The 24,005-nt window shown below is 40.0% G+C and overlaps 2 long non-coding RNA genes across 10 annotated transcripts; one reads left to right on the top strand and one right to left on the bottom strand.

Annotated features, from left to right (window-relative positions):
- Positions 1-372: 372 nt before the first annotated feature.
- Positions 373-16,463, bottom strand: LOC102154938. Of its 8 annotated transcripts, none has more exons than XR_005356863.1 (5): positions 15,455-15,579; positions 5,733-5,848; positions 3,178-3,385; positions 1,789-1,943; positions 373-582 (listed from the first exon to the last, which is right to left on the bottom strand). It is a non-coding gene; the product is annotated as an uncharacterized LOC102154938 (long non-coding RNA). The 8 variants fall into 8 exon arrangements; XR_005356865.1 differs by having other exon boundaries at positions 3,178-3,300; XR_005356867.1 differs by having other exon boundaries at positions 3,178-3,290.
- Positions 15,668-23,338, top strand: LOC102154892. Of its 2 annotated transcripts, none has more exons than XR_005356872.1 (3): positions 15,668-19,125; positions 19,597-19,752; positions 23,091-23,338. It is a non-coding gene; the product is annotated as an uncharacterized LOC102154892 (long non-coding RNA). The 2 variants fall into 2 exon arrangements; XR_005356871.1 differs by lacking the exon at positions 23,091-23,338 and adding an exon at positions 20,035-20,481 and having other exon boundaries at positions 15,677-19,125.
- The last annotated feature ends 667 nt before the right edge of the window (positions 23,339-24,005 follow it).

Raw genomic sequence — 24,005 nt, 5'->3', positions numbered from 1 at the left:
CAACACATAATCTATTATGATCCAGAATGCTGCTTAGGCTAAGATGTTGATACTCTTTTGTGCTGTAAATGTCAAGGCTTTTTTACCCTTTATTGTTTAAATCTACTTTATATTGTTTCTACCTGTGAGTGATAATTCTATGGTAGCTTGCTGTTGACTTCTCAATAGGCTTATCCTGTTTACAAATCACTGTGTCATGTTCTGTGGAGGCTAGAAGAAGCTGCATGGAAGAGGATCCCTGCCCTTAAAAAACTTAAACCAAGAGATGGATAATAAATCTACCAGGCTTCCTGGGTGGGACAGTAGGGGTATTGAAGAGAAATTCATTCATTCATTCATTCATTCATTCATTCCCCAAATATTTTTGGAGTATTTACAGTGTTGCGGGCATTTATTTTAGGCATTTGGAATTCATCACTGAACAAAACCAACAATGAGTGTATAGAGCTTATGCTGTGATAGGTGATACAAGCTAGCAGAGACAAAAAGAGCAGGGTGAGGGGAAACGGAGCATCTTCTTTTGGATTTCTTCTATATCCCAGATATGTTACAGATGCTCTTGATCATCAAGATAACCCAGTCCTGGAAAAAATAAGAAAATCTGAACTCAGAGAAATTAGGAAACTTTGATCTTAATAATCCAAAGGCCACCATACCACTATACTATGTTATCTCCCTTTAGAAATGCTAACATAGTTCAATGGAAGAAAATGAGAAAGCAGTAAATTCTGGAGGACTTTGCAGAAGGCTTCAGGGAGGAGGTAGCATTTGAGATGGATCTTAAAAGATAAGCAGAAAGAAGAGGGGAGAAGATGATCATTGACGGAACTCCGAATACATGAGTATATATCTATTTCAGTTGGCTATTTAGCGCAAATCCATGTGACTGAAGGTTTTTGCTATCTCAAATATAAAACTCAAAAGGTTTTCCTACTAAATGAAAACTCGTTTTCTAAAAGCCAACTTGCACTCAGCATTAGAATAAAATGCAAAGACCAAAAAAAAAAAAAAAAGGTCTCTCATAATAAGGAAAGAAGCTGCCAAGTCAACATGTTAAAAAACAAAAAACAAACAAACAAACAAACAAACAAAACATAAACCAAATCTGTGGCTTTGAGTCAGAAAGACCTTTCCAGAAGAGGCAGCCAGACCCCCGGCTCCCCCAGTGGTACTATCTCAGATGGCCTCTTGCCAACTTAAGTCCTCAGAATCTTGGAAAGGTCTGAATGTGACCGTCCTTGTTCATTCATTTTATGTTGCAGTGTTCTGCCAGTGGTTTTTCCCATTACAGAAATTGGGGCTATTTTTTTTGCAGGACATATTTATTAACGGTAATGCTTTGGCTCTCTTCCATCTTCTAAACTGAGTGCTTATATGCATTCCACTGAAGGATGTGAACTGAATTTTTTCCAATATCTGACTCATGTTCTTCTTAAATCTGATGGAGTTTTTTTCTAATGTTTCTGATAATGGTTTTCTTTGTGTGGATTTTTTTCTTTGTATTTTTGATTGCAGTGTAATATACATATAGAGAAGTACAAAAATCTTGATTGTACAGCTGGATGAATTCTCACAAAGTAAACACATCCAAGTAGCCAGTATCCAGGTTAAGAAACAGAACCTCCCCAGCAGCCCAGAAGACCTCTCATGTCTCTCCCCATCACTATCCTCCAAGGGTAACCACAATCTGACTTCTAATAATAGTGATTAATTTTAACTGATTTGAACTTTACATAATTATAAATAGAATCCTGTAGTATATACTTTTTCTTGTCGGGCTGCTTTTACCTGTGAGATTCATCCATGTGATTGCTCTAAGGCATATAGAGAGAGTATCTCTACAGCATATCCATAGAGTGAACAGACTACCTTGTGTCCATCCATTCTGCTGTTGATGGTGTACCGATTATTCACAATGTGGGACCAACACATTTAGTTGATCGCTGTAAAAACAATTTATGGGACTTGCATGAGATTGATAAGAAAAAAAGAGTTATGCTTATTATATATGTTGATAGGTATGCTATCATTGCAAGCAAAATTCTAACTTAAAAAGATTGTAGTAGAGAGCAAGTTCCTTGAAAGTAAGGTGTGTATCTCAGTCCCTGGTGTATTCCCAGAGCTGGTTTCATGTTGGAATCAGATAGCAGAGGGGTTCAACAAACATTTGTTTAACATATAAATGACCTTTATAAATAGGCAAATTCTATCTTTAGGTAAGAAGACTACCACCTAAGAGGCCATCTTACTAATTGGTGAGCTATGTCAATGTGGGTATTCCATCAAGGGCTGAATGATTGTTAGCAGTACTACCGTAAAAGAATTTCTGTAGTGGGTGGGAGGCAGGTAGGACTAGATAACCTTAATTCTAAGTTGCTAGGATTCTATTTAACATGTGGTAATTACACAAATAATGTCACTCTGGGTGAAAGTCAGGAAGAATAAGGGGAAACAAATTGTTTTATTTTTTGTTTTGGGGTTATTGGTTTGGGGGGATTGTCTTTGTTTTCTGGTGGTTTGTTTGTGTGTGTGTGTTTTTCTGTATTAGATACTTTCCCAGGAGTACCAGAGGAAGCTGGTGTTTCAATAAGTAGCAGCTTTCACTGTACATTTATTTTGCTTAATTTTCATGTTTATTTTGTAACAAAGGCCTCAATAGTCATGTTACATGGCTTTAGTGGTATTATTGCTTTTATTCAAGGCAGAACAGCTTTTTTAGGCAAAACAAGACATCATACCATAAAGAGCAGAAACTCAGGAACAGACAGCTCGTGTTGAATTCTGGCTAATTCCACCATTTATTAACTGTGTAACCTTGAGCCATTTATCTAAACTTTGGTTTCCTTGTCTGCAAAATGTGGCCAGTAATGGTATCAAACTCATTGAGTCATCATCATAGGAATTAATATATGTAAGGCATTGAAATAATGCCTGACACATAGTAAGCAATCGATTAGTATTTGCTTTGTTTGTAAGAGCCATCACTCATATCATAGACATTGGTTAAATGCTACCCAACTTATTCAGTTAATATTCATTAAAATGTTTAGAGTTGATGACATGCTGTAAGTGTTATTTCTTTGGTCTTAACACAGGGCAAAGATGTGATTTCCCTTTTCTTCCATGATTAAATACATGGACCTTTGAAGCTAGAGATTCGGGAGAAGGAGTACATACATCTAGCAGGCAGACTTCATTCACAAGCAGAAGAGAGACTGTAGAAAACTCCTGGGGATCTCCACAGTGAGAGGCTTGAAGTCCCACATGAAAATAGAGTTCACCCCTGAGGACTAGAGAAGACTAAAATTTGCATAAATAAGGCAGTGTTCCTTCACTTGTTTGTTCATTAGCCATTCATCCATTTCTATACTCTTCTTTCTTTTCCCTATAAAGGAATTACAACCTTAGTATTCCTCCCCTAGTTCCTGATCAAAACCTTCCAGGGCATTTAAAACTCTGGCATTTAAATCTGTTTATGGGAAGCCTGGGTGGCTCAGTGGTTGGGCACCTTGCCTTCAGCTCCGGGCCTGATCTGGAGTCCCGGATCAAGTCCCACATCAAGTCCCACATTGGGCTCCCTACAGGGAGCCTGCTTCTCCCTCTGCCTGTGTCTCTGCATCTCTCTGTATGTCTCTCATGAATAAATAAATAAAATCTTTTTAAAAAAAATATTAAATAAATAATTTTGTTTGTATGAAAACCCTGTTCTCATCGATGGCTTTTTATTTGTATATGCTAGAACTAAAGCATCAAAAAAAGTGATCTCTAATAAATCAGAATTGTACCAAGTAGTAAATCCAAGATGAATCATAAGTTTAGAAAAAGTGATTTTCTTCCTGCTTATCAAATTTTGATAAGGTACTTTTGTAAGGAAAAGCCACTGAGAAGAAAGCATCTATACTTCCCTGCTACTTCTCTGGATTAAAAACAATAATAAACAAGCCAGATCACAGAGTGAAATATAAATACGTTTTCTACCTGCAAATTTCTACCTTAAAATGTTTGTAGTTTTAAAAATTAAAAGCATAATCAACACAAAGATAAATTAAACAATGGAAATTTGCAGCAACTATAACAAAGTATAAGTTTTTATAAAATAATCTCACAAATCATTGAGAAAAAATGTAGAAATGTTAAAAACAAAAAATCTATAAAAATCTAGGCCTCATACAAAAAGACAAATGAAATATATCGAAATAGCACATAAACAGTTGTTTCTGGGTGGTGGGACTATGTGCAAGGTTTTCTTCCTTTTGATTTATCCACAGTTGTATACATCATCCACACAATCTGCAATAAAGATGTTTATTATATTGGAAAAAATTTTGGTAATTGAAAATATAAACAAATGAGGAAAAGAAAATATGGGAACTTTCGTTTTATTTTCCCAGCAAAATAGAACAATTTGTTTTCTCTGAAAGGTGGCCACCCGTTCCGTTTGCGGAGTGTAGATGCTAAATCCGGTGTCCTGCCAGCCAAGGCTTTCTCCCTGCTATGGCATCTTGGCTTGCAAGATCAAGTCTTATAGCCATTTGAGGCACATTAAAAACTAAAAGGAAACCCCAAACATTTAGTGCTTGATTTTTTTGGAAATTTAATCTTCTTTCAGTTAAATCTGAGAAATTTTTAAAATTCTTTTTTTTAAACATTAAATCCAATTTTAATTGTATTACTGATTAAGTACCTTGTGATTTTTGAGATCACCATGCTTGTGAAAGCTTTAAACATATTCAGGGACTGTGAGCATAAGTAATACTCTCCTCCTTTCTCGTTTGTTGTGTCCTTACCAAGGACAGACTATCACCGAAAGGTAGATAAAGAAAGTACTGCAGTGTTCAAGCTTCTAAATGGCTAGTGACTCGCTTGCAGAAGGTTTCAGGCTGACCTCTATGGCATGATGGGCTCCGTGTGTCATCAAAACCTCCTAAGATTCTGAAGCCCTGGTTCCATGGCTACCAGGGACTTGGGACCCCGTATTAGGAAGAATATATATCTGTTGTGTTTTATCCTTGTGAGCCCATGTGACGGCCAGGACACTGGTCGGGTCAAGTGTCACCTGCATCCAGCACATCGTGCTGCTGACGTCTTGGACACTAAGTAGAGTTCCAAACAAGGCTGGTCTTTACCTCAAGAGGGTCCTTACTAAAGCTCAGTCCCTACAGTTTCTCCCATTTGCAGTCTTTTTTCCGATAGAGTCCAATTCTAAAGTAGCTATTACTTTAAAAGAAAATATAAGAAGTAAAAAAAAAAAAAAAAGAAAAAGAAAATATAAGAAGTAAATTTTGGCTTGTGTAATAATGCTTATTAACCTCTCTTGGAGGGTTTGTATTATTATAAATATTATACATATGCTATACTATTATAGTATTATATATTAATGCTATACTATTATAGTATTATATATTAATATCATACTGAACTATTATAATTGTGTTTAATATTATGAGAATTTTAAATATTAGTCCCAGAAAAGGAAAACATTTCAATGGAATTTCAGACATTGTTATTAACTAATGGGGGAGAGATTTTAGGAGTCTGGACTTCCCACATATTCCATATCCTACTCTAGTGATTATAAGGCTGGCTTAGGCTGAAGGCTGTAGCTGTACAAGATAATATAATTCCTAATTTTTCAACATGGGCCAAAAAAACAAAGGAACACTAAAAAATTTCAGATAACTATTGTGGATTCTAAAATCTCTAACAAGCATCCATGCCTAAAGAAAGCTGACCTTTTTTTGTCAGGTGTCATTTGTCTTTTCAGCTCAACACTTCAGGTCATGAGTATATGTCACATTGTTCAAAAAACTTCCTGATTGACAGAAGCTCTGTGAAACAATGTCAGTCTCTAGAATTGAAATGAGAAAAATATAGCTTTAGTCTGGACTGTACCAGCCATCAGATCAAAATAGCAGATATTTTGATTCTGTGGTTCAGAGGTCACATACCATTCAGCCCTCAGTTATGGACTGGGAGAAAGTTAATGGCTGGTGTATGATGGTTGGTCTCTTCCTATCTGGGCTCTTCTAGTCAAAGACCAAGTGTGGCATTTTCATTATCCAAAATCATTTTGCAGGAAATAATTTTATAATAGCTTTTTCTTTTATAATACAAAAAGAAATGGTTTCTATCTCCAGTTCTGGTCCAGAATTATCATTTTAGCAAACATCTACAGAGTATTTTGTTTTGTTTTGTAATATGTCTTAGGCAATTCAGTTGTGTTTCTTTAATATTCATTCTCTGTCAATTTTGAGAGATGCTTCAAGAAGGCAGTCTGTGTTATGGAAATATTACCTGGATGCTGTGGATCCAACTTTATAACTCTGGCAAGTCAAAATTTCTGAGCTTCAATTTCCCTTGTCCACAAAAAGAAGATCCCACCATCTGTCCTACAAATCTCTTAAGGTGTGGTGAGGATCAAATGTAATAATACAAGTTAAGGTACTGTAGAAATAGAAACTATTAATAATAATTAATTATAAAAAAAAGTTGAAGGAATTTTTTTAAAGATTTTATTTATTTATTCATGAGAGACACACACACAGAGAGAGAGAGAGAGAGAGAGAGAGAAGCAGACACAGGCAGAGGGAGAAGCAGGCTCTATGCAGGGAGCCCGATGTGGGACTCGATCCCGGGTCTCCAGGATCAGGCCCTGGGCTGAAGGTAAGGCTAAACCGCTGAGCCACCTGGGCTGCCCGAAGGAATATTTATATAAATTTATCTTTATAGTATGACCAGAGCTGCAGTCCTTCACTCATATGCTAAATATAGTAGGTTTCAATTTTGGTTCTGCTGCTAACTAGACATGTGACCTTGAACAAGCTATTTAACCTCTCAGACTCAGTTTCTTCCCCTGTAGTGCCTATTACTTAGGGTTTTTATAAGTATTATGGACTATAATGATGTCAAGTATAGAGCAATGTGTGTGACTGACTGCAATTACTATTATCACTCATCTGGGTTAAATAAAGTCTCACCAACTAGTTTAATAATTTTAATCACAGTCGACAGCCATTTTGGAAAATTATGGTAAACAAAAGTTTTTTTTAAATGTTCATGAGTAATTTGAATTATTCAGGAATTATTTTTGCTGTATCCTTTATTTGACTCGAGAAGTATTTATAAGGAGTGTTTAATGGTCATATCTTTATTTTAGAGAGAACATTTCTTTTAGGTATGACTCAAGTTTGTTCCACACAAAAGAACCATTGCAATGTATTTGATTTTTTTTCTCTTGTGTGAATTTATTTGATAAATCTCCTATGAGTCAGGCATTATGTCTGGATTAATGCCAGAAATGCAGATGCAGACTAGAAACTGGCTATGGTAGGAGGGAAGGTATCAAGGAGAGTCCTGAAACTGTCTCTTTGCCTAAGCTACTTCAGTTGATGTGACTATGAATAACTCAGGTGTAGTCTGGGTTGGAGGTGGGAATTATGCCCCGTTTGTTCCCAGGGCAGCCCATTTTAGGTCTTTGACCTCTCCAGGGGTTCCCAAACCTCCCCTCCCCCACATCATTCCAAGCTCTGCAACACTTGGGTAGCCTACTGCCAGGACGACTCCAACCTGTCTCCTGTCTGGTCCCACCTACACACCTAAAGCCAGTCCAGAATCAAGTCAGGCTTATTTGTTCCAACCATCACAGCTGATTAAATTTTCATTTCTATGGAGCAGCAGCTTAGAGTGAAGAGTAATAAATGTTGGCAAAGATGCACTTTAAAGTGCTCATTAGAATATAGACACAGACTGGGAACTTCCTAAGAACTGACGGAGAATATTCCAAGTACTGAACATTCTATTTTTTCATTATTGCAAAATTAAATTTAGAACAGAATAAATTGGGAGATGATTTGCCTCATAATGCGCGTGTGACTAGAAGTTGAAATTTGAAATTAGTATTACAAAGCAAATCTAATCAGAGTTTAAAATACAAGTAAGAATACTTCAAGATAACTTCAGAATGCTAAGATTAGTACATGTAGATTTTGTAAAACTCTACTATAATATTCTTTTATAGTAGTCTACCATGATCTTGTGCATCTATTAAAATTTGAAAGCCTGAGTGTGAATGTATTAAATCATTTCCAAAGTTTTCTAAGTGATCATACTGACGTCGGCTAAAGAATGGAATGTTGGGTTTCACTGCTTTTTATTATTAACCAAGTATTTTTCTATTGTTTCTATTACCAGACACAAATAACTAAAATCAATTCTCCATATTATTTTCTAATGATTTCTCGAAGTCTAGATCTGTCATATTTATTTCAGCAAGGAACCTAGTTTGGTTCAGGAGATAGTCCTGTAAGAAATGCGGTGATAAAGCACTGCCTACTGCCCACCTCAAATTGTATTCTGGGTAAGAGTTACATCTAAATGTGTGGAATAATAGACCAGCCCTTGTCCTTCCTATACTTTAATTTTGGGGATAGAGAATCATATATGATCATTCTTATCAGTTGATATGTACTGACGCCCTGCCATATGCAGAATTATATAAGATACAGACATAGAAACCCACCCCCTAAACTGTATGTTACTGTGTTCATTCCCTTCAAACTTTATTTCTAAAATGGGCATTTTGAAATAAATGTACATCAAGAGAATTGCAAAAAGGGCAAAGTAATCTACAGAATGATATTCATGTCAAGTGTAAGGCAAAGGTGTTATTTTCCTTACTGGGATCTGTGTACATTTTGGTTCATTTTTTTACTGTTTAATATACAAAATCAGGAAGGGATATTTAACTGAAATAGTTCAAATGTTCCTGAGTTTTCTTTATCCTTGAGGCTAGCAGCTTAGTGGTCTCTGAAATATTTATAAAAACTGCTGTCGGGATCCCTGGGTGGCGCAGCGGTTTGGCGCCTGCCTTTGGCCCAGGGCGCGATCCTGGAGACCCGGGATCGAATCCCACATCGGGCTCCCGGTGCATGGAGCCTGCTTCTCCCTCTGCCTATGTCTCTGCCTCTCTCTCTCTCTCTCTCTCTCTGTGACTATCATAAATAAATAAAAATTAAAAAAAAACTGCTGTCATCATTGCCTAATAAAAGCTGATTTTTAATTAGATACAATTTTTAGAATATGCAAAAAAAAGGAGGGAGTGAGAGATCTGATGGATAGTTATATGAATTTAGGTATTGGGATTTTATTGTACCCGAGGAAAAAAAGCTACATAATTTTCCTATGTTTGATTTCTATTATTTCTTTATAGTTCTTTACTCTGGTGAATTGGCAAAAAATACTGAGATGTAGACAAAGCTTTTTATTTAGGACCATATCATATCAATTTGAAGATAAAAGTATCAAAAGTAACATTATATTTCCTACCATGGCAGTCAAGTCATTGGAGTTTCTTTTAATCAAACCTTAATAAGCCAGAGGCCTAGGTGGCTCAGTGGTTGAGCTCTGCCTTTGGCTTAGGTCCTCAGCTCATGGATCTCGGGCTCCTGCATCGGGCTCCCTGGAGGGACCCCACCTCTCCCTCTGCCTATCTCTGCCTCTATCTGTATCTCTCATAAATAAATAAAATCTTTAGAAAAAAATAAAAAATAAACTCTAATATGCTCTTACAGAGGTACAGAGACCAAAACAATATCTCTTTTGAATTGGGTGGACTTTTTTGGCCACAAAGCAGACACGCAGATGGACACACTCAGACCCTGGACATAAAATGGAGCAAGACCATGCCTTCTGCAGGGCTCCTCCCAGGGTTCAGAAGCTTTCCTTGAAATAGAATCTTGCTGAAAACAAAACAACACACACACATACACACAAATCAACAATATGTGCATTACACCTATTATGTAAGCATCTGTTTCTTCCTGGAGTGAATCCCTTGGTTTAAGGATCTCTGCTTTAGTTTTGCACATTGCACGTCATTTTCTCCATCATCCCCCAAAGTCTATATCCAGTGCTCCTCTTCGTGGGCTATTTTGCTAGGTCCCACTCAGATCAAATCTGGAGGAAAGTGTTCCTGCCAATGAGGAGTTTACAATTCACATCTCAAGGAAGCCCCCCACCCCCCATCCCTCTCTTCTTTACCCTGATTGCTCATGGCAGAAACCCAGTTTATATTTTGTTTATATTTTGGCAAGAACTGGATCAAGATAGTCGGAGAGTTGAGAACAACCCTTCCTTAACATTTCCTTCCTTAAATACCAATGTTCTGAAAACATCAGAATGCTATTTCACTGTTAATATTTTCCTGTTGTTAATGTGATTTTAAGATGAAACTCAACAAAACTCTAAGAATAACATACATATGAATAATCAAAGGAACAACATTGAAAGCTATTTTCACCTCTTCGTTTTCCTCGTGTTAGATCTAAAAGAAACTTAAAAAGGAAAACAAACCTTGTAATTTATTACTATCTTTGATATGCAACAGATTGGTTTTGATGTTCATTGATCTAATATAATGACAAACTTTAAACTTCACTGGAAGCAAAGTTCTCTGAATGCTTTGATCCCCCAGAATTATTGCATAGAATAAAAAAAAAAAAAGATCTCAAGGAAGAACAAAATACTGATCTGAATATTCAGTCTATATAGCTTTAGAAAAATGAAAACATTTATGGATTTTAAAATATCCCTTGCCTAGTAAAATTTTCTTAGAATACATTACCTAACAGCCTGTGGCTAAAAATAGTGAACGGAATATTGTTTTTTAACAAATAGAGTGTTGAAGTGTCCTGCATCAAAACTCTAGTCCAGAGGAACAAACATCTGCCAGAAATCTTAAGAATCAAAGACTTATAATGAACATTTGTCCTATGAATTTATCTCATTTGTCCCATGAGTTCCCCACCCATGGAAATTGACAGGTATAGAGTTGGGTATACAAAACACAATCCTTCACATCTGTTTAATAAGCCATCTGTCTTCTACGAACTTTACAATTTATTCTTTCTGATTACAAAGAAATATCTCTTACTTTTTAAATGAAAAGTACAGAAAAATACAAAATAATTTGAAAATTTTAAATATTTCTTTCATGTGATTCTATTAGACATAGAGTACCTGCAGTTGAGATCAAACTGTATATACAATATTATATAATGTGTTTTTTCTTACTATAATGTAATGATTTCTCTGTGTGCGTGTCATTCTCTATGTAGTACACAAGGTACACCAGAGTGTGCTAAGCCAGTCTTCTGTCATTAGATATTTAGGTTGTTTATAGTTTATAAATAATACTGCATTGAACAGCTTTGTGGGTAAAGTTTCTGTTTTTTAGAGTTCCGCTTTAGGAAAGAGTCTGAGAAGGGATTACTGCATCAAATAGTAGGAGGCAGCCCCGGTGGCTCAGCGGTTTAGCGCACCTCCAGCCCAGGGCCTGATCCTGGAGACCCGGAATCGAGCCCCACATCCGGCTCCCTTCAGGGAGCCTGCTTCTCCCTCTGCCTGTGTCTCTGCCTGCCTCTCTCTCTCTCTCTCTCTCTCTCTCTCTCTCTCTCTCTCTCTGTGTGTCTCTAATAAATAAATAAAATCTTTAAAAATAATAGTAGGAATAGTGTCAGAGTTTTTGTCATGTACTGAAGATTCCTTCCTTACCACCCCCACCTCAAATAAATAAAATAAAATCTTTTTTAAAAGGAAAGAAAGTGAGTAATTACTTGCAATAAGTTACAAGAAAGACTGATAGCCTTACTACACAAAACTCTCTTACGAATTATCAAGGAAAAAATAAGCCTCAGGAAATAAATGGGCAAGGGAAATAAATCAGAAACTGCCAAAGTGGAACTACAAATAGTTGATAAATATTCAATAAAATACTATTTAAAGCAACAATATATATTCATCACCAGAAGATTCTTAAGTGAAAACTATTTGTATTTAATTTTTTTTAATTTATTTTAGAGAGAGAGTTGTGTGAGCAAGAGGGAGAAGCAGAGGGAGAAAGACTCTCAAGCAGACTTGTCACTGAATGCAGAGCCCGAGGCAGGACTCTATGTCACAATCCTGAGATAATGACGTGAGACAAAACCAAGAGTTGGTTGCTTACTGACTGAGCCTCTCAGGTGCCGCTTAAGTGAAAACTGTTTAATAATTAACTTAGATCACATTTATTTTCTTTAAGAATTTAAAGCAATTTGAAAATACAATTAATGACATAAACATTATTTTTAAGGTAAGAAAATAAAATCAAAGCCAAAATAAGTTCAAAGAATAAGCCTTCTAAAAAAACTACTGACACTAAATCAAAATAGATACTTCTGCACAGCAAAGAAAACAATCAACAAAACTAGAAGGCAACCTATGGAATGGGAGAAAGAATTTGCAATGTGTCTTTTGATAAAGGATTAGTATACAAAATATATAAAGAACTTATATAACTCACAAAAAAACCCCACAAATGATCCAGTTTAAAAAATGGGCAGAAGACATGAACATTTCTCTGAAGAAGGTATCCAGATGGCCAACAGACAAATGAAAAGATGCTTGATCAACATCACTCATCATCAGGGAAACAAATCAAAGCCACAATGAGATATCACCTCACAGGTGTCAGAATGACTAAAATTAAAAACAAGAAACAAGCGTTGGTGAAGATGTGGAGAAAAAGGAATTCTCTTGCACTTTTGGTGGGAATGCAAACTGGTGCAACCACTATGGATAACAGTATGGGTATTCTTCAAAAAATTAAAAATAGAAATATAATATAATCCCTCTACTGGGATTAGAGGGGCAGAGGAAGAGAGAGAAGGAGACTCCAATGAGCAGGGAGCCTGATGTGGGACTCAATCCCAGGACCCTGAGATCATGACCTGAGCAGAAGGCAGTCACTGAACCAACTGAGCCACCCAGATGCCCCACTAATTTTCTTTCTGATTTTGTATCATTTTTAACTTCATTATTTTCTTTTTATTTATTTGAGAGAAAGAGTGAGAGAGAGCACGAGCAGTGAGAGAGGGAGAGGGAGAAGCAGGATGTGGGACTTAATCCCGGGACCATGTGATCATGACTAGAGCCAAAGGCAGATGCTTAACTGACTGAGCTATGCAGGTAGGTGCCCCCATTTTTAACTTTAAAAAATTCCCTTGTTATTTCATCAGAGTCTCTACAACAGGCTTCAGAACCACGCAGTCCACAAACTATTCTATCAGTAGAATTGATAATAGTAGTATTATTTGTAATTTCTTTAAAACCACTTAAGGCCCATATTAGTCATCTGTGATACTCCATTGGCTTTACAAACTATTCTATGCCAGTGCCAAACTGAGTTAATTATTGTACCTTATTATGTTTAGAGAAGGGGTACTTAATTATTGTCCTTTTACCAAAACTACCTAAGCAATCCTTACCTTTTTATTTTTCTGGGTACACTTACAATTATTTTGATAACATCCCCCAAAATTTCTTCAGCATTATGTATTTTATTAAATCTGTAAATTGGCTTTGGAAGAATAGATAACCTTATAATATTCAGCTTTCCATCTAAGAATGTATCTCCCTGTATTCAACTTTTCTTTTAAGTATTTTAGCAAAACTTTATGATTTTATTCATATAGTTTCCACAATTCTCTGGCTAAGTTCACACTTGTGTATTTTATATCTCCTCTTGCTTTTGTGAATAGGATCTTTTGCCATTATTCTTTACAGTGATTGATGTCAATGTATAGAGTAGCTATGGCTCTATATTTAGCCATTTTTCTTAATTGTTTTCTGTTTATACATATAAAGCCTTAACAACTACATATAATAATAGTTCCTTCTACTTTTTTCCTGTGATTATTTCTCAAATATTTGGTTCATGTTTTTATTCCATTAGCCAATGCTTGTAAAGCCAAGGTAAGTGATGCTGATGATAATGGGCCTCTTTATTTCATTCCTGATTTTAATGGGATCCCCTCAAGTGTTTCCCCAATAATAATATGGCTGTTGGCTTGATATAAATGCATTTTTGAACATCCATTTTCCTATACCTAGATTTCTAATGAGTCAAGAGTGAGTGTGAAATTTTAAGGATTAACATTTCAACATATATTGGGATACAGTCATTGGACTTACTTATGTGACTGTATGATTATTATTAAAACATTTCTTAATACTAAACTATGCTTTCATCCTGATAAAACTAATGAGATGATGGTATACTCTTTTTCTTTTCATTGTGTCAAACTCAACTTGCTGGCATTTTACTCAAGATGTTTGCATCTGTATTTGGGATTGGGACTGGTCTTTAGTTTTCCTTCTTTTTGTATTACTGCACTGAGGTTTTTATATCATAGTTTTCTATCTTCATAATTAATTAGATAACTTCCAGAGTTTTATTACCCTTCAAAATAGTTAACATAGTAGCAATTATATGATCTAAAAAGATTGAAAAATAATAGTTTCTATTTATTTATATCCTGAAACAATCCAAGGAGAATGTTTTCCAAACCCTATGTAAGGGGATAAAGTATAACTAGGACAAAATAAAGCATTTGTAGAGATACTGATACTAAAAATGGAAAGAAAAATTCCCTTGAGATTACTTACAGGCTATGCTGCATGGTCTAGTCACCAAAGCCCTCACTACCACCCCACACTAATGAGGCTGTTTCTTTTTTTTAAATAATAATATCCTAATATGAAAGCTGAAGGCATAATATCAAAGTATAATTAATAAAACTGGCAATGTGAAAAAAAAAAGGAAAAGCATCTCAGGTATGTAGCAATCTCCCACATGATCTGCCACAGGTGTAACATTCAGAGTACCAAATGGATGTATTGCCTGTTCTTTGGGGCCTTCATCAATACTGTTTTAGTAACAACTGAGCTTTTTTTAAGGAATGAGCAGTAGAATGTTTGAAGTTATAATCACTCGACACCAAGAATCTAGGGTGCAGATTTTCAGTATAGACGCCATGGCTTTGAGCCTCAATGGCAGAGGAGTGGCACTGCCATCTTCTTGCAGGCCGCCTACCCGCCCGTGGCTACTCTGTGGGTCTGAGCAGTGCCCTCATTGCTGCGTCCACACACGGGATCTTCTGTGCCCCTAAGAACCTGTAGAATGACTTTTGCCTCAAATGGCCTTCTGCCTTGCACTCTCCCTTCCATTCAAGCCCTTGACACCTCTATTTGTCATTCAGCTGTGCCCTGAATTGAATATCGCTTTGCTTTGTCTTGCCCAGAACCACCCCACCCTTCCTCGGGGAGCCACGCCCTACCCTCCTGTTGCTAAGTGGCCCTTTCTCACAATCTCTGTGGTCCTGGTGGGCGTGTGCATCAGGGTGCCCTTCACCTACTCCTCCACTTGTCGTGTGCCCCAGCTGGGGCCATTCAGACTCTCTTGAGAATCCCAGGTTAGTCACACAAGGGTTAAAGGCAGAGGCAGCTGAATCATTCCAAAGACAGAGCCCTAAAACAGGCTACTCAGAGTTCAGCAATCTCCTGGCTCCTGTCTTTCCCAGGCCTGGTCTTCAGTTCTTCCTGCGGTTCTGGCTGACTCACTTTTCTTCCAGTCTCTCACCTTTTTTGGCCTTAGTCTCAGATTTATTTTCTGTTGTTTGCAGACTCTGCACTGTACAGGCTTTATAACTGGATTGAAGCTCTGTGTAGCCCCTTTGGATTGTTCTCCCAGTTGTACTGTCTGCTGGCTTGTCACCTTGGCTACATTCCTGGAATCTGTCTGTTAGGTCACACTCCATTCCTGCTTGGGATCCAGGCCCGCCCCACATCTAAGACCATCCCAGGGCCCTAAGGGCCCCAGCCCGTGCCTTTCATCCTGGCAAAGGAGACCAGGCACAGCGCCCTGAGTTTCTGGGGGATTTCACCAACCTGAACTTTTTTTTTTTTTTTTTAACTATTTATTTGGCAGAAGGTGGAGGGGGCAGGAGCAGGGCAGAGAGAGAAGCGGGCTCCCTGCTGAGGAGAAAGCCTGATGCGGGGCTCCATCTCAGGACTTTGCCTTCCTGACCTGAGCCAAAGGCAGATGCTTAACCGACAGCCACCCCGCCAACCCAAACCCCTATCACATCTCTGCTGTCCACTTGCCTGTGTTCTAAGCAGAGTTTTGCCAACTTGCTGCCCTTGCTCTAAGGATCTTCAGCAAGCACCTTGTTTATATGCAGACGTTTCCAGGTAAACGAGGAGGAGGTACCCACCACGGAGACAACTGTGCCTCTGGCCTGCTCTACCAGGAGAGTGTCTACTGGCCCTGGGACCAAGGCCCTCTGCAAGAACACATGTAGCAACTTGTGATGGTGGCACTTCAATATTATTTTTCCTGCTGAGAATCCTTTTGTTCTCTGTAAATAAGAATATGGAGCCCTGCCTTCTTTGGGACTCTGAGGTCTCCACATGACAACCTCTAAGACCACTGTCTGTACCCACTGACCTTTGTCCCAGGGGGTCTGAATCTTGTCTTCTTCTGGAAAGGTGCACGTATGGTGGCTGTTGAATTTCCATTTTGCCAAAGTGACATTAGGCCAGTGTGTTAAGTTGCAGCCATCCTCTGGTGTCTTACAAACTCTGTGTTCTGTGACTCTTAGCCTAACCTATCAGGATGATATACCAAGGAAATCTCTTCACTGAGCATTCTGAGAACCAATGATCTATGATATCGTCTACCCATTTCTGTGCGTTTTCTGCGTTGCCTCTAGGAAAACCTAAGGAAATGTGTTTTGGGAGTCTCTTTAATGGAAATTCTGGGCAACTTCTGTTCTTTGAAGGGGTCTCTGAACCTACATTCCCAGAAAGCCTTTAGAAATTAGTTCCTTCTTTTGGAAACAGGACTTTTGTGGCATTAAGGTGACCTTTGAGGTGTTGAGTCAGAGAGACAAGATGAAACCCACCATACTTTTAAGGGACCCCCTAGTAACCTGATTCTGCCTCTTGTGGGATGAATGAAAAGGAGGTGGGAGGAAGGAAAGAAGCTTCTTCCTCAGCAGGTCAGAAAGCAGACAATTACCTCACAGCCCCAAACACTGAACTTTTGGTAACCTATGGCTTAGTCCTCACGCCAAAATGAGACTTCCTACTCCCTCCCTGGGAATTCATAATAGCCTGGGATGAGCTTGAGTTTTCATCAGTAGTAGAGGTGGGAATCCACCTAAGCCTCACCTAATCCACCTGGCCCCGTTATCAAAGAACCCTTCATTCTGGGCTGCCACTCCACGTAGAAATGAGCTTAAGTTTTAGTAAGGGAGATATAGTGTCCATATAAGATGCATCATTATGCAGAAAATGGTTACTACAGCACCCAGAGAACTCTTCTTGGGACTGGGGATGGAATAAAGTCATGGATAGTTAAAATATATATATATAGCTTTAGTCTAAGTGTAAAGCAAGAGAAAACATGAATTAGACTTCTAAGACTAAATGTTTCCATCTTAACATTCATGGTGTTGCTACCTCTTCTTTTAAAAAAAAGATTTTATTTATTCATGAGACACAGAGAGAGATACACACAGACATAAGCGGAGGGAGAGGCAGGCTCTCTGCGGGGATTCTGATGTGGGACTCGATCCCAGGATCCCGGGATCACGACCTGAGCCAATTGAAGGCAGACGTTCAATCGCTGAGCCATCCAAGTGCCCCATGTTGCTACCTCTTGAAAGAAAAAGCAATTTGTGACCCAAAAGTTGGTCAGGACCAATATGTATGGATCATGCTAAAAATAGAAATAAACCTAACTTTCCGAGAGCTAACTACATGATAGTTAGATCATATGGGGAAATCAGCATGTCTATTATTAAAATAGAAAGCTGAGTGTTAGAACACAAATTTGGCACAGGTAGATCATGCAAGAAAAATTCTGAACATGAGAACAATAATTCTCCATTGAATAGGAAAATGATTTAATAGAATTTAATGTATTAACAAACCTGTAGTAGATTGTGAAAAAGGAAAATCCAGGCGGTGATAATATGAGAGACCCAATGGGAATATTCATATTTGAGCTATAAATCATTTAGATATAAATGATCCATAATACTTATTACAGAGCTTGGAGCAGCAACAGAAGTCACTGAAAGAAAAAGAGCAGGAAAAATTTCAAAGAGATTACTTTTGCCACAAAGTAGGTGTGTGTGTGTGTGTGTGTGTGTGTCTGTCTGTCTGTCTGCTTTAATCTAAATCAAATTAAAACTGTAGGAATGCTGGAGGTTTCTCAAGATGTTGTACTATTACCCCTCCAAAGAAGGCATTGCAAAATTTGAAGCTCCACATCCCTCATACAGAAACATTCTTGATAAGTCTCATTTTGGAAAGAGGAGTTCAAGAAGGAATGTAGAACATTAATTAAACGTTTGACTAAATATTCAAAATAATTCAAAATTATTCAAAACAATGGAAACCATTGTTAGAAGTCTATGGGCTTTCAAAGGCTATGGCGCTTCAGGAAATGAGGCCGGACACTGTATAACCAAGCTGATAAGTAATAAGGCCATATACAAAGTAGAACCTAAAAGCTATCAAGAGTATGGAGCTGATTATGTCTGGCTTTGCACAATGGTTGTCTCAGTTTGGGTTTAGGGTTTGATTACATGTGGTTTACTAGAGAATTGATCATGTGAGGTACAGTAAGCAGGTGAAGAAGCGAGATAAGGAAGGGAGGAAAGTCAGTAGTTTGTTGACTAAAAAATTGGTCACCACTATGGCCAAATGGGCACTATCCTATCGAAACCCCTCTGAGAGACTGTATAGAATGTTCTCAGAATTGTCCCTCCGTGGGGCAGTACATATCTACCAACTGCCATCCTTCACTGACAGTTCCCCGGGCCCACTATGCAAGCACCGGGATGGGATGGCTGAGGTCAGAGAACGGCCAAGTCATCCCATCCCGGCCACCTGGTGATTCAATGCTTCCCTTGTGAGCAGGCCGAGGCATTTACACTTTACTCAGAGACCCGACCCGGTCATCGAGAGACTGGAGCAAGTGAGACGCCTACCCACAGCCGTGCTTTCTCCCGGGCATCTCTAAACTAATGGCCAGGCACCACATGTCGCGTGAGGTGGCTCCAGTTTGCTCTGCCACCATTCAGGTGTCGGGAGCTCCTCTTCCCGGAACTGAGACCTCAGGAACACGGCGCCCCTTCTGCGTCTTATCAGTAGTCACACGCACGGAGGTTAGACATGGTCTGGATGACAAATCTACTTTCTTCTAGATACCCAGACACAGGGAGCAATCTATATAGAGAGGTATGATTATGGGCCCGCAGAGTACACCCAGGGTGCAGCCCTGAACAGATTCATTTTCTTTAATTCATCTCTCTCCTTCTTAGCAGGAAAGTTTTCCAGACATGAAATTCTGCTTCTTTTTTGCCAACGAGTGTCTCTTGTGGATATTTCTACTCCCTTCCCCATCTCTGCCCGAGCACAGACTCCCAAGTGACATGTTACCTTTCCCTCTGAGCCACCAGTGGAAGCTAGAGACCTCTTCAGATTCTTGTTTCCTGACCCTGTCTGGTGCAGTTTCTTCCCTGGCAGTTTGAGCAGAAGGATTCTTCCAGAATCTGAGTTTTCACTGAGCTTCTTTTTTTTTTTTTTTTTTTTTTTTTTTTCATTTTCAGCCTTCCATCTGGACCCTAAAAGCTTTCCTTTTGCTTACTAAGATCCTGAAGCCATTCTGGCTTTAAGAAAATATTTGCCAAACACCTTCTATGATTTCAGGACCAACAGATGAAGACATCCTTCTTGTTTTCTCAGCGGAAATGAACTCAACACACAGCTCGGTTTAAATCAGTAGACATTTGTGGAGAATCTACTATGTACCAGATACTCTTTTTAGAGTTCGTGGATAATGTACGTGGAAGAATGTGTTCAGCTGTGAGTAAAAGAAGTCTACCCAGAGGGATCCCTGGGTGGTGCAGCGGTTTGGGCGCCTGCCTTTGGCCCAGGGCGCGATCCTGGAGACCCGGGATCGAATCCCACGTCGGGCTCCCGGTGCATGGAGCCTGCTTCTCCCTCTGCCTGTGTCTCTGCCTCTCTTTCTCTCTCTCTCTCTCTATGTGACTATCAAACAAAAAAACAAAAAAACAAAAAAAAGAAGTCTACCCAGAAGCTAGAAAGAAAGGCATACACTTATATCTTATAATTGTTTTTTCATAGATCTTAAAAGACCCTGCCAGGGAGTAAAGGAGATTGATAGCATGATGTCTGGCAGCAAGGGAAGGGACTGATAATTCACAACCCTGCAGTCACAGAAGTTCCAAAGAGGACATTATTTGGACATAGCAAATACTCCTCCAAATACTGCACCTCCCTCAGGGCATATGAGATTGAATTAAACTTAATTCACTATTTCTTGAATATATTTTGCAGTCAGTAATTATTATTAATCATAATAATGATTATTGACATTAAGGCTTTAAACTCTAAACAAAATGTAATCAATCTAGTTAGGAGTTAGATTTGGTACTGCAATGACATGAATTTCAAGCCCTTCTGTAAAATATGAAGAAATGTGCTCTTAGCATTCTGTGTAAAATAATTTTGTTAAATATATGGTACAATAATAAAAAAAAGACTGATCCCTAAATAAAATCAAGGTTCTTTAAGGAGGGAGGAAGGTGTGTTATATGTGTGTGGAAGCTGGATTTGATGTTGGTAAGACAACCAGTAGAGTTGGATAGGTTGATTTGGTACCTTTTCAAATATGGTTGGTTATTCCTTATAGTTTCCTATCACCTGCAAATATTTATAAACTTGTCTCTAATTTTCTTCAAGTAAAGAAAGAATCGTGACTAGTAATTCCAACACCTGAAGTTTTTTTCTTGAGGAAGGACTGATGTTTCTTCTGTTATATCTGCTGACTCTTCTTCATGGTGTCGTCCTTCCTTGTGTGTTTAGTTGTTTTGTGTGCTTCATTTTCTAGATTTCTTTAAAAGCTTACTTGAGGGAATATTTTTTGAAGTCTAGGATAAAGGAGAGCTCTTCCAGAAAGTATTTTCTTCTGCCACAGTACTGGGAAATTACCAGCCCAAAGTTAAACTGAATTCATAGTTTCAGGGAAATTTGGGGCTGCAAACACAGCCACCAAAGGGGGACTTAAAATGTTTTAATAAGGCATTCTAAAGTCCAGGTGCAGAACCCTTCTTGCTTAGGACTAAGGGTAGTGCTGGTTGCAATGAAATCTTCATGTGCATTAAATTTGTGAGGATTAAGGTAGGGTTACTGTTTAGGAAGTGACCTTGAATTAGGAGCTAATATTGTCAGGAAAGGTGCAGGGTGCTGTGGAGGTCTGAGCATAGCAGCAACAGTATAAATCAACCCAAAGAAGGAAGATCCAAAGCTATAGGTTTTAGTGAGAAGCAATGAACAACGTCCTGAAAGCAGCACCGAGGAACAAGACACTACCTTCTTATCTCCTGATAGAGTGATACAAGAGCTGGAGAGGGAAAAACCAGCCATCATTTGCCAGGGGTGTGGAAGCAGCCTCTCTAGGGAGAGAATCAGGCTTCCATTAGAGCAGGAAGTGAAGGGAACCTTCGGAGATGAGGCTGAAGACATAGGGCATTTTGCTAATGGTGGAATGTGCCTTCCAGAAGGCCAAAACAGGAGGTTTCAGGAGCTGGATAGGGAGAAAGGGACATGTAGGATGTGTTCAGTCTTATGAGTGTTAAAATGCAAGAGATAAGAAATGCGCTTGAGATTCCCCAGCTGCTTGTGGTAACCCACATAAATAGGCATTAAGGGCTTCATGAGATTAACGTTGACTGACTCAAGATATAGAGTGTTGGGGAGGCTGTGAGCATTAGGGGTGAGAAGGGTGTCGGCCTCCTTATTAACCCTTGATGATGAAGGTGAGGAAAACTGGAGCTGTGTAGCCTTGGTCCAAGTGTATGAGGCTCCCTTGAGGTCTCTGTTCTGGAAGCCTGCTGCCAGTTACCCTGAGCTTGCAGAAACATAGGACTAGCACTCGGAGGCACAAACTTGGGAAAACCTCACTCTGGCTACTAGAAGGGGTGGGGCATTAGCATTTAATCTACGCCCACTATGTGCTAGGCTGTGCTTCTCGTGTATGTTATCAAATGTAATCACTACAGCATCTGTACTTAGCAGATGTGAAGACACATCTTTGATGCTCCATAGGTGTGTTTAATGGCTTATTTTCCAACCATGCTCAGCAGATTCTGCACTGTGGAATAGAATTCCAGATTGGTAGGAGGGTAGTGACATCAGAGCTCTAGGATTTTGTGGGAACAGTGCAGGTGTACCCTTTACCCTCCATCAGCTCCTATAAGACAAGTGTTTTTAGGACCCTAAAATGAGAGCGGTTTTGGTGGGCAGGCTGAAGAATCTATGTGTCCCATCATCATGACAAAATATTTGTTGTCCTCCAAAGGTACAGCCTTAAAATACCCTCCTCCAACACAAGCCGGTCTTAAAAAATCAGACGTTTCTCAAAAATACACAATCGGGAATTTTCCTGTAGGAGCTGTTATCTTCAAGTGCATCAAGACATGGAAACTTGGCAGCTAGAAAAATTTATATACTTTTTAAAGTATATTCCATGGACAGCACAAGGAAATGATTGAAGCAAAAGAGAGCATAGCACAGGGCACATTGATCATTTGTGGTTTTCTGAACTTCTCTTGTTGGAGAAATAATCCATTGTCATGTGACATTTGGGGGGAAGGTTCTCAGGAGGGTGTCTGTCCATTTGGGAACGCAGTGGATCACCGGCATATTTTGCAGCTGAAAGCACAAAGTTTCATATGTAATATGCAGGCAATCTGGATAAGATTTATGATTTTTTTAAAATTTCTCAATTTCATTTCCAATGCTAGATTTGTAGGCATTCCTATGGGATATATTTCTCTTCTCAATGTAACAGCACAATAATTTTAGCCTAAATAATTATTCAATTTAAATAATTTGCTTATGCAGAGGGATCGATGAAATGCAAATAAGCATGTTCCCTAATTTTCATGTTCCCTGTCCACCTTCACCTTAGGGCACTACATATAGTTGCAAACTGCAAAGCCTTTCATCGAAACAAGCCCCAAGCAGGTTTTCAAAGGTCGATGTAGTAAAGCAGGTGTAGGTTCAACAGGACGTTGGGGTGGGGGGGGGGGGATCATAACTTAGAGTTCAGGAGTGCCTGAAATGGCGACAAGGGGAAATTACAGGCAAGGACTGTTTCTATCTTCCTCTCTCCACAGTTATCCCGCAGAGTGACACAGAGCAAGCCAGGGAGCTCACGTTCCGACACCGCGCGGAACCGAACCGCCTCCTTCCCGACCCTCTTCTCTGGGCGGGAGGCCGCCTGAGCGGCCCCGTAGCTCTTCGCCGCCGCGCAAGTGCGCGTAAAGTCGTATTTCCATCTACACGCTGATCCGTTCACCCATCCAGGCGTATTTACACGGTCAGGGCACACCGGCCGAAAAGCTGTGCGCGTGTGCCTGTGCGCGGCCCCCGCTGCCCCGCGCCCCGGCGCTGCGCTGGGTCGGCTTCGGGTCCCCACGGCGGGAGCGCATCTCGGGGCGACACCTGCCGCCCGGCCGCCCCGGCCCCGCCCGGCCCGCGCGGGCGCCTCGGAGCGACCTGGGGACGCCGGCTCCTCGCGGCACCCGGGTGGCAGCACGCGGGGGGGGGGGGGGGGGGGAGGGCGGCGCCGCCAGCCGCCTCCACTGGGGGAGCTCAGCCGGGGCCTCGAGGGGGGAGACAAAATCACGGAGCCTCCCTCCCCTTTTTAGATATTCAATAGTTCCCCCTAAAAGAGCCACCTGCCCTGTCCGCCTGTGGATCCGCTGTCTGGGCGCACCTGGCCCTAGGGAGCCCTCAGACGCCCAGCAAAGTTTGCTCCCCACGTGTCCACTCGACTCGTCTGCCAGTGTGGACGGGAGGGGGGTGGCTGGTCAGCTCGGCGGCCAGGTGCGCCGCGGAGCCCGCTGGCGTCAACGGGTCGGGTCGGCCCGGGCCCGGAGGGGGCAAACCTGGGTGCCGGGCGACCGCGAGGTCAGCGCGCAGGACTCCCGGTGGTGTCGCGGGGCCACGGTGGGGCGCCGCCCCCAGGAGCACGCAGAGTTACAGCTAGGGACCAGTTAAGGAACCCCCCGCTGAGTCTTCCGAGGGTC

This window comes from Canis lupus, chromosome 3 (assembly GCF_011100685.1).
Source record: "Canis lupus familiaris isolate Mischka breed German Shepherd chromosome 3, alternate assembly UU_Cfam_GSD_1.0, whole genome shotgun sequence".
Lineage (NCBI taxonomy): Eukaryota > Metazoa > Chordata > Mammalia > Carnivora > Canidae > Canis > Canis lupus.
The sequence above is the reverse complement of the archived record's forward strand: the minus strand, read 5'-3'. Positions and strand labels throughout refer to the sequence as shown.